The following is a 9,654-nucleotide window of genomic DNA, read 5'->3' on the forward strand; positions in this document are numbered from 1 at the left end:
AAACTCTGATCAGTGTTTCTGAACGTTTCCCCACTATCAATACTCTAAACAGCATTGTTTAACTTTAAAAAAAATTATATATTTGAAAGGCAGAGTGACAAAGAGGGGGCAGGTAGAGACAGAGTGATGAAGATGTGGTTGGTGAAAGTGGAAGAGATCTTCTGTCTACTGATTTATGTCCCAAATGGCTTTAACAAGCAGATCTGGGCCATGTTAAAGCCAGGATCCATGAATGATCTCTGGACCTGTCGTTTGGGTTCTAGGAACCCCAGTACTTGGGCCATCTTTTGCTGTTTCCCCAGGCTGGGGCGGGGGAGGCATTACCAGGAGCTGGATCTTAACCAGCATCTAGGACTTGTACTAGCAATCTAACACACACTGTGTGTTAACACACAGTGCCTCAACACTGGCCCCAGATAGTTTTTTTTTTTCCTCCTATCAACTTTCTTCCTGTACTTATAGACAATAGCTCTCCATTTAGCTCTATTTATAACCTTAAAAAAATAAGGTGTTTTCACCTTCCTGAGAGGTGTTGTAAGTTTGTTATCCCTCCCAGATTTGAACCAGGAATCATACCCTTATCGTTAATCTAACTTCCAGGTTGAAAGTAGTGGTTATCCAGAGACCCTTGTAATAGAAAAGGAAGATGATCCAGTCCCAACAACCTCTGTTATTCAGCACAGTCACCTCTCAACATATGACAGGGAACGGAGGTGGTGATGGAAAAATTATTTTGCAAACAGATTTCCTTTCTTTCCCTCACAGAAATTACCAGTTTTTGTCTGTTTGTCTGTAGTTATAGGACTTCACATGTCTATTTCTCTAATCAAGTATAGTCTCACAAGGACTGGTTTGGTCTCTGCCCATGAATATTTGGCTAAACAATACTTGGTTGAAGAATCAAGAGTGAGATCATGGAAGATCAGGTGTGGGTAAGACATTCCTTTAGTCTCTCCTTTTTTAAGGTTTATTCAATATTGTGAAGATGAGGTATGTGTTATATCTGCCTATTTATTTAAATACTTAATTCATTCATGATATAGGAGCAATGTAAGCTTGTAATTGTAGAGAGTGGGCGCCACTTCTTTAACCCTTGAGTTTGGGCTAAGTGTCACTCGTGTGTTGATAACATTTTGTTTGGCTTTATCACACAGCTCATCACAGCAAAGTGTAACTTCCTAGGCCTTTGATGGCATTTCTCAGTGTATCTGAAGAGCAGGAAAGAGCTCAGGCTCACTGTTATTTTCTCTGTAGCCAGGACAGCTATCAGCAAACTCAGGCTCAGTTGAGCATGGATGGCTTTGAAATGTGTGTCCGAGTCAGGCTAGCTCTAACATGAACAAATGCAAATTCAGTTCATGGTTAGAAGTGAGGGTGTTGATAATCACAACTAGCATGTGTTTCTTGCAGTTGTGAAACATGCTCAGAGGGCAGCCTTCTGAATTATGTTGACCAGCTGGGGCCCACAATGTTACATGTTCTCTCTCCCTCTAGAAGGCAAAGAGTGTATCACGTTCATATTAAAATCCTCACTGCAACACAGTGCTTGACGTTTGGCATGGTACTGTCATATACAGAGTTCTTAGTTACATTTGGATTTCTGAAAAAGAAAGAAACACTAAGTAATTTTTACTTTATATCATACAAAATATTCTTGATACTTGCAGTTACTTTAAAATGCCATCATTGTTCATTTGAAATTGAGATGAAATTTAAATTCCGTGTTTTGATGTGCTAACAACTTTAACTGAGCAGACACTTCCAATTTTTAGGAATAGATTAATGAAAGGTTGTATTGGAGGGACACTTGTTCTTCCTTACAAGTGTGGAACACACAAGGAACACACTCTGTTCCTCCCTATATTCCTGAACTGTCTCCATTCTGGGGAGAGCACAGATCCTTACTTGATTTGCAAAATTTGAAAGAATAAATGAGGCATTCAGCATGATTCAGCTCCACGCTCTTCCTCTTGGAAGCAAACTTGCACTGGGAAGAGTCTATGAGGAGAGCAAATTCCAAGACGCTAACAGTTGGAACATGGGCTAGGACAAGGAAAACAGAAACAAAGAAGCCACATATGCACAAAGAGAGGCCTTTTGTGGGACCAGTTTTCAGAACTCTTGTCCTTAGGATTTAACCAGGGAGTAGGGAATTGCAGGAATACATTTTAAGCTTAGCTGACAGCCTGAGTCCAGAGGATTTCAACCTTAGGGATGAGGGCACTGTGACCCTAGAAAGTGATATCAGCTTATGGTGGCTTTGTTTATGGGATAAGGGCTGTGTCTATAGAAGGGTGACTGCACCCATGCATGACAGTAAAATATAGAGGAAACTCATGATGGGCCTCAAGAGAGCTTTGAAAGCTGTGTGTTCTATGAGGAAGATATTCTGACTTTGTAGATGAAACATGCTTATGCTTTATTGTACAAGAAGTCTTATGTTTTTAAAGCAAATAAAGGTGTTAAAAAGAAAGAGAGAGCTTTGAACCATTTTGCAAGCAGGCACAGATGCAGCACATGGGTGGGTACAAGGGCTATATAGCAAATGATCCTTGAGGTGCAAAGCAGCTCAGTAGAGGCTGTGGTAGTTTGACTCTCTTTTCTGAGGCAACCATGGCTAAAGTCAGTAATGTTTCTTAGACATTGATGGCTGGAATAACGTAGTTAGCTATAAGATTCCCTATATGTTACAAAGCTGCTCTAGGTACTTAGTGTTAAGTTGCTAGTTACAAACTGAGAAAGGGTCCTATTTCAGTCCCCAAATTCCATCCTGTATTCAGGCCCATGGAGCAAATTGGAGGGGCCACTCTTGGAGTGACATGATGTTCTATAGACTCAAGGACACAAGGTATTTAGATCATTTCTGGGAGAGTGCCAAGGTTGCATAGCTATTGTATAGAGACATGTAAGTCCTGCTCCTTTCAGATGAGCATGGTGATAAATATATGGAATTCAAAAGAAATGATTGCCAGGTTCTTTGTAAAAATTTATTTTCACTGGAGCCTTTGGGCCACAGAAGTACATTTAGTCGTTTCTGAAAGGGTTAATTGTAACGGTGACTGTACTCCTGGAACTCTGGAATCTCCAAAGAGACACACGTATCCTGTTATGAGACAAAGCTCCTGCTTCCTGAAACACCAGGAGACAGACAGGATATAGGGAGAATCTTGGAGTTTTTAGTTTTACAGAAAAGACAGCCACCTTCGAGGCATGCTTTTTTATTACTGTCTACATTGAAATGATCTGATCAGGACCCCGAACCTATACATTATAAATTCCTATCGCATGCTTTCTGTTTTGTGTCACTGTTAGCCCCAATCATGTACTTCCTCACTGTCATATAGCTTTTGACTCTTACTATAAAAACCTCATGATTATTTCATTTGAGGTGCTTCTTGTTTATGGCGAGAGGTTGTCTCTTGACTAGAAATTAAAATCATTTCACTCGCCTTGGAGTCTTGCTCAGATTCATTGAACCCCAGCATGTTTCACATCAGGAAGTCTTAAAAAACATTTTTCCCTGAAATGAATATGGGATAGGGTGAAGTACACCCCAGAAAGCAAGTTCCTAAGGCTGACACAGTTCTAAACTTGGCTATGATAGCTCCTGGAGCTGTCTTAGGGAAAATCTATGTCTCATAAGAAATCCTTCCTTGAGTGTAGAACGAAGAAGTGGTGAAAACAAGAGGCTTTGACTAGACACAGCAGGGGAAGAAATACACAAAGCAGAGGTTCCCACCCAGATCCCAAACAGTAAATGCTATGTGTCATCATTAATGTAATGCTAGAAAAATCCTCTTTGAGTGAAAACTCAAAGGTTCTAAGTCAACTGGTGCAACCCACTTGTATCCTGCTGAAACTAAGCAAAAAATTTAACTTCATATGTGAAGAGATTTCAGTTATGGTCCATGGAAACATCACGAATGAGTTCTAAGCATATGCAGCTGCAGATATTGTGGCTGGAGTTGTCACGGACTTTGAACAGCTCAGAGGGTATGTGTTTACTGTAATAATCCTTATGCCCTATCTGCTTTGAATTCCGTGGGTTCCTGCCAGTTCTATTATCAAATAAACACAACCCCTGAGATTCTGTAGGAAATGACTCAATTCAGACAGTCCAGACTTAATTGCTGAAAACAAACAAAAACCTTAACTCCATTTGACACCAAACACTTTCTCTTAACTGAGAAAAGAAGTCAAGGACCAGGTCTTTCCTTCATTTCTTCTAACTTTCAACTGTGAAGAGGTGGATTAATTTAAAACCTTGATTTATGTAGATTTTAATGTGAATGGAAATTTTCATACAAGGGGATTTAATCTTTGCATGTAAATTTCTTTCTGGAACTGTTAAATAAGGAGTGGTGCAATGAAGGTCAAACAAAGTAAAATTTGTGACATCTCTGAGCTGTGATTTTACTTTTGGAAAATGTTATGGTTTAACCTCATTGCAAAATATTCAGATTGCTTATTGGAATTAATTTGGGATGGAAAACATAATTGAAGCAATTTTCCAACCTTGGATGTCAAGTGAAATTCATGTTATATGATTCATACGTGTTTTTTCTCTCTGAATTCTCTCAAGAAATTCTACATCACCACCCACCAGCAGTCCCCAAGTGATCCATAGGAGTAGAGTTGCTTCCAGTCGAACAACTTCATAAACATGGGAGACAGTATCTGGGAGTTCTGAGAGATACTATCCGGATTGCAAGAAGAAGTAAGATGCATTCCGAAAAATCTACTAGAAGAAATGCAAGTACTTACAACAAAAGTTGGTAAATATGATAAAAGAAGTGTGTATAAATTGCTGTATGAAGCCAAATATGAAGCAAGTATATTATTGAAGCATTTATCTGACATCTTTGTCAAAGTAAAGTTTTCACGTGAGTGGAAAAATGAGACTAAGTCATAAATGTTCCATGGCCAGATATGGTGGAGAACTGACTTCATTTGCATGTCATTCTAACGTGAGACAGGATGTTTTGTCCCCTGTATTTCTGATTATTTTTAAACATCTGAAAGCCTAACAACAAATACAATGAAACACAAGTGGAAAACAATTTTCTCTCTCTCCTCATCTCTCCTCATCTCTCCTTCTCTCTCTCTCAGAATCCAGGAGCCAGGAGCTGGTGCAAGCACCCAAGGACTTGGGCTACCTGGCAGCATTTCCAAGCCACAAGCAGGGACCTGGATCAGAAATGGGGCAGCCAGGACACAAAACCGAGCCCATGTCAGATGCCTACACCACAGGTAGAGGCTTAGCTTACTACACCATGGCGCCAGAGATAGGAGTTATTTGATAGGTATTTGCTCCGTTTTACCTTATTAAGAATGCTAACCTTGATTCTGGATCCTTTCATTCCTCCCAATTAGCAATATTCATGAAGTATTAGCAAGAAGCACTCTGCCACTGTAATAATCTGGTCACCTCTGATCTGGGTTCCACATCAACTTGCCTTTTCGCCAAGCTGCTCTTGTTCTTCTGTCTCATGTCAAGCACCCCTTTCTCTTTTCTGCTAGAATTCAAAGATGAGGCACCTTGTCCTTAGCGAGAACAACAATGACAACTCTTACACTTTTTTGTTCTAAGACTTATTTATTTTTATTGGAAAGGCAGATTCACACACAGAAGGAGAGACACAGAGGAAGATTTTCCATCATCTGGTTCACTCCCCAAGTGGCTGCAATGGCCGACGCTGAGCTGATCCAAAGCCAGGAGCCAGGAGTTTCTTTGTGTCTCCCATGCAGGTGCAGGGTTCCAAGGCATTGGGCCATCCTCAATTGCTTTCCTAGGCCACAAGCAGGAAGCTGGATAGGAAGTGGAGCAGTTGGGACGTGAACTGGTGCCTACATGGAATCCCAGATCATGCAAAGTGAGGACTTCAGCCACTAGGATATTGTGCCAGGTCCATGACAACTCTTAATAGAGCATTCCTGAATTTTCAGATTAAGAAATGAGGTTCAATTTTTGGCTGTATTGTTTTTCCATTATGTTCCTTCATGTAAGTTAATGAAATTCTTTACATAATCTTTATGTGCAAACTCCTTAGAATTCATTCATATACTCTATATCTTCCTTATTTTTGTCATGTTTCAAAAAAAAGTTGCTAATTTGCTTCCCTAATTCTTCTGAATTCATTCTGTCATGAGTAAGCTTGACTTGAAATCAACTGATTTTTAAAATCTTATTTGACCACTGCTTTTTGGAAACAATGTTTGCTCTTGGTTTCCACGATGCCATACTCTGTCCACTTTCTTTCTGTATTTCTGTATCACTTCTCGGACTTCTCTGAAGCACCTGATCGCAGCCCTCTCCTTAAGTTCTGGAGTTACTCTGGTTTCAGTCCTTAGCATTCAAAAGGTCTTCACAGTTGCAGTTTGATGTATTTAATAGCAAAATTTCCAAATTTATTCACATGCAATTGTTATGTTTCCTTTTTGCACTTTGACAATCTGTGTTTTGTGTATCTGTAATTTCCTTTTTCATTTTCCTTACCCATTTTTATTAGATATTTGCTTATCTCATTTGTTTTCTTGCAGAAACAGGCTTGGCTGGTATGGGTTTGGCTGGTCCTTTCTCTTTACCGGTTGCTTTTCATTTATTTTCTACTTTTATTGCAAAGTCATATATACAGAGAGGAGGAGAGACAGAGAAGAAGATCTTCCATCTGTTGATTCACTCCCCAAGCTGCTGCAACGGCTGGAGCTGAGGTGATCTGAAGCCAGAAGCCAAGAGCCTCTTCCAGGTCTCCCACACAGGTGCAGGGTCCCAAGGGTTTGGGCCATCCTTGACTGCTTTCCCAGGTCACAAACAGGGAGCTGGATGGGAAGCAGGGCTGCCAGGAATAGAACTGGTGCCCATATGGGATCCCAGCACATGTAAGGCGAGGACTTTAGCTGCTAGGCTACTGCACTGGGCTCCATTCTCTTACTTTTAATGTTCGTACCATTTCTTCCCTCTTTGGAAAGGACAATTCTGTTGTTTCTTTTTCAAACTTATTGGTTTGAATGACAAATCTATTGATATTAACATTTTTGTATTAATTTGATGAATAATTGCTACTGAATTCCTTGAAACTTTGCTGAAACTGCGTTTTATATTTTTCACACCACACTTTCCTTGCCTTGCACACCTAGCATCCCATATGGGCGCTGGTTTTAATTTAAACCAACCTGCGTTCTGTCCAGTTCCCTGCTTGTGGCCTGGGAGAGCAGTTGAGGATGGCCAAAAACCTTGGAACTCTGCACCCCCATGGTGGACCTGAAGGAAGTTCTTGCCTCCTGGCTTTGGATTGACTCAGTTCCAGCCAGTGTAGACACTTGAGGAGTAAACCAATGGACGGAAGATCTTCCTGTTTCTCCTCCTTTTTGTATACTGATTTTCCAATAAAAACAAAATAAATAAATTTTAAAACTTTTGAAACCTTGCATTGACTTCTTGTAGAATTTTAGATGAACTTATTTGAACATGCCATGTGCACTCTCCAAGACAGTTTTCAAATTTATGTATGCTTATGTATATTTAAAATCATTATTCAAATCTACGAGATTTGGTCTAGTTTTCTCTGTTGGGTTCCACAAGGATCCTGCTAAAAATCAGCAACCACTATTGCCGAATTATTTTTTCTTTCCCTTAATTTCTCATATGTATTTTGAAAGCATATTGTCACATGAGTTTGTGAACATGATACTAATGATATCACTATAATCTTGATTTTTAACCAGTCTTTAGTTTGAATGTTTCTTATCCTTTTTTGCATTTTTCTGATTTATTTTAAATATGTAACTGATTGTTAAAAATGCAAGTTTGGCTAGTCTCGTGACTAAATAGCTGCAAAGTTCTAAAATTAAACGTCAAACAGTCATATGTAATTTTGAAAGTGAATGCAGAGTTGTTGGAGGAGAGAGAGTAGGAAGGTTGGTGAGTTTCATGTTTCGGGCAACCTCAGTGGAGATTTTTCCTTATTAAAGGTGGATGGGCTTAAAGGCTATTTTTTTTTTTTTTTTTTTTTTGGCCTTTGGTCTGACAAGGGAGGTGTTTAAATTCTCAATTACTCGAGATCTCTCAAAGAACTAGAGCAAATGTTGCCTACCTTCAGAAGGGCATTGTAAATTCTGATCTTATTCCTCTGTGGGAAATCTACAGAAAAAGAGAGAGAAAACTGCTTTGATGGTGAGCCTGGGAGAAAGATTTCTAGAGCTTTCTGGTATCCAAGATGAATGTTTCAGCAGAGTAACTTCACAGATCTCAGAAATAAAACCAAAAGGAACCAAGTACTGTGGTCATTAAGTGTCTCGTCCAATAGACCCAAGAGATTTGGAAAGATTCTAGGGATGAAAACAATTGCAGGTGAATATCCTGAATTGAGAAAAGAATCACAAGTTATCAGCCACATTGCAAATTCCTTGATATGGGTCAAGGAAATTGAAAAGGGAAGGACCCAGCAGGCAATTTCTGCGTGACTTAAAATTATCTACCACAGCATTGAAGGTTTCTTGTGCTGCTCTGAAGGTTGTACCTTATACTCTTGTCTAGTTTTAATATATTTGCTTATTTATTTGAGAGGAGGGATGAGAGAGAGAGAGTCCTTTAACCTACTGGTTCACTCCCCAAATGGCGACAATGGGCAGAACTGAGCCAAACTGAAGCCAAGAGCCTTGACCTCCAACTGGGTCATTCGCGTGGTGGCAGGAACACAGGGACAAAAACACTCAGAGTATCCTCTGACACTTTCCCAGGCACATCAACTGGTAGCTGGATTGCAGTTGAGCAGCCAGTACTCAAACCAGCACCTGCATGGCAGTCAAACGCCAATTTAGCATTCGTGATGTTCTTTGGTGGCAATTACTAACTTCCCAAGATGAGTAACAACGTTGATTTACATTTCTTCAAGAGAACTCTTTCCTCATCCTTCATTCATGATGTGTTATTCTTCAGTTGAAACAATAACCTTTTGTTTCTGTGCTCATGTTTCTCCTTTTATATACCTTATCATTATTTCAACAGCAAAATCATATTATTATGTTTACTTAAGCTCACTTTTTATATCTTGTAACATACTCCTGCATTTATTTTTCTTCTAACTAGATGACTTCCTACATTAGTGTCTTAGGTGGGGTGTGTGTGTGTATGAGATTTGCATGTGTGGTGTTAAAATTCTGAGAACATTTTTATTCATTCTCACAATTAAATGGAAATCTACATAGATACACAATTGGAGGTTTGACTTTTCCTGTGAACATTTCTAAAGTATAATTTGCCATTGATTTAAGGTTCTGCTTAAAATGCATAAGAAAAATCTGATTCCTGTGACTTACAAACAACATCTTTATCTTCTTGAATATTTTCTTTGGTCTTTAATATTAATAAATTTTACTTTTATGTTTATGGTTTTCTATCTATTCGGTTTAGCAAGTGATGACATTTCCAATGTGAAATCATTTACCTCTCTATCTTTCCCTGCTTTTGTTCAGTCTTTGTTATTCTTTCTATTAGGGTTTCCCTTTTTTTTCTGTAGTGTACAAGTCCTACAGGTATTGAACTTCCACTAATAATACATCCTACATCCATATTTTTTGAAGATTTATTTATTTTTATTGCAAAGTCAGATATACAGAGAGGAGGAGCGACAGAGAAGAAGATCTTGCATCCTA

Source organism: Ochotona princeps, chromosome 2, assembly GCF_030435755.1.
Source record: "Ochotona princeps isolate mOchPri1 chromosome 2, mOchPri1.hap1, whole genome shotgun sequence".
Lineage (NCBI taxonomy): Eukaryota > Metazoa > Chordata > Mammalia > Lagomorpha > Ochotonidae > Ochotona > Ochotona princeps.